We start from the raw sequence: 2,086 nt of genomic DNA, 5'->3' as shown, positions 1-2,086 counted from the left end.
CGCCCCAATGCCTCAGTTCCATCTTAGTCACACTGCCAAGAACTCTATTCCACGAGGTCATGGGCAGTTGTGTGTTTTGGGGGTGCCACTGAACGAGAGGCCTCATTCGCACCTGAGTAGGGCTTAGGCCACAGGCTCTGGCCACAGTCCCATTCTGGCCTGCTGCCCAGGGCAGGGCTCCTGCGGGGCCCGGGCTTGGGCCCCAGGTGGGCTGTGCTGCTGACTCAGGGCTCCCGGCCGAGCAGGATGTGCCCGGAGGAAGCCACGGCCTTCCTTCTTACTCAATTGCAGCCGTTCTGTGGTTTTGAGATGGCTTCTAAGATCCGCTTTTGATTTTTATCTCAAAGAGGATGCAGACAAGCTGAGGGTTGGGCTCCAGGACAAACAGAGCAGCCGGGCTTGGACCATGCTGGCCCTGTGCTGCGGGCAGGCAGACCTGGGTGTGGGGCTTGGGAGCCCAGCGCCACTGGGAGCCAGATCCAGCACTTGCAGGCCAGCATGGGGCCTCTGGGGGTCCTGGGACAAGTCAGACCCCTCCCTGGGCCCCTGCCATCCTACCGTGTGCCCCTCTCTCTGAAGGGCCAGGGATTGGCCCTGGCCTGGTGGATGCCTGAGAACTGCCCAGCAGGGAGACTTTGGTCAGCTGAGATCTTGACTGCAACCTTGCCCGGCTGGCCCACATGATCCCTGCCTGTCCTGGGCTTCCTTCTCTTGGGAGAGTCTTATCTTCTGGGCAACAGGCCACGGTTATTTTTAGAGAAACCCAGGGATGATGCAGAGGGTTTTCTGTGCCTTGGACACAAGGTCTGCCCCAAGAGGAGCTGGCCCCTGGCTTCGGCCAGATGGGTCGGGCCTTCACTAAATTCTTACAGAAAAAGCAAAATTAATGAAGAATCATGTGACTGCCTTCCACCTTCCCTGGTCTGCTGGGCTTCGTCCCCACTGACCAAAAGACTCCATGGCTCCTATCATGGCCAAGGGATGGAAGGTTGATACCGCTGGTTACCTTGACGAGTCTTGCTTCCTCAGATGTTAAAGGGTAACACCAGGAAGCCCGCTGAGGCAGGTGTAGAGCAGAGAGTAAGCTTTATTTATAGGATGGTAGAACAGACTTCTCCCGTGGAGAAGGGGACCCAAAGGCGGAATCTGTGGGATGAGAAAGTCCTGTCCCTTTTAGGCATCTAAAGTTCCCCTGTTCTCTTGCATTCTTCTTAGGGAGAAGAATCCTGGTCAGTGGCTCATTTCCCTCATCCTGCACAGTGGCTGGGGAATTGGTGGAATGGCCGGGGTGAGCAGGTAGGCTGGAAGGGCCTAGGTGGGGTGCTAGGCAGGAAGGGAGCTGCAGCCCAGGGGGCTTCGATAAGCAGCCCCTGTCTGCTCAGGAGTTGCTTTTTGGGAGCGGGAGTATCAAAGGGCTTTGGAGACATGAACATTTCATTCTCCCAGGGGCTGTTTCCAATGTCCTGGACTATAATCAGAGTCTATTTTCTCCATCAGACCCGATTTACCTGGCTACACTAACTCCCTGTCTTTAAAGATTTAAAGATGGCTTCTACGTTCCAGAAAGGGAGCAGGAATAGGGAGGGGGAGTGTCTCTCCTAGAGGCGTCGGGTGGGAGCCTGGCTTCACCCCATGTCTGTAGGGCCGTCTGCACCTGCCTCCGTCTCCTCCCCCGGGAACTGAGGTACCAATGTTGCCTGCCTTCTGGGAACAGGTTGTGGCTGCTGTGGTGGATGGAGGTGGCCGATGCTCTTTGGGACATGGTCCTGGCACCTGCCAGGGTGAAGCAGCCCCCTGGCCCTCAGGGGCAGGATCATTCAGTAGCCTCTCCTGGTCCCTGAGGGGATGCAGGTACTTCTCAGGTCACCTGCCAGGTTGGTCTTCCCAGCCGCACTGTGTCCTGGGAGGCCACCCAGCAGGTCCCTCTCTGCTCAGCACTGGTGGTCATATGAATCTGCCAATGTGGTGGTCAACGATGGCACTTTGTGACTGTCCCCTGCCTCTAGTCAGTGGAGCCCTGAACCCTACCTCCTCTGGCCTGGGGTCCCACACAGATAGGACCGTACCCGCGCCCCCCGCCCCCCCC

Source organism: Marmota marmota, unplaced genomic scaffold, assembly GCF_001458135.2.
Source record: "Marmota marmota marmota unplaced genomic scaffold, marMar, whole genome shotgun sequence".
NCBI classification, from domain to species: domain Eukaryota; kingdom Metazoa; phylum Chordata; class Mammalia; order Rodentia; family Sciuridae; genus Marmota; species Marmota marmota.
Note: the sequence above shows the minus strand (reverse complement) of the source record.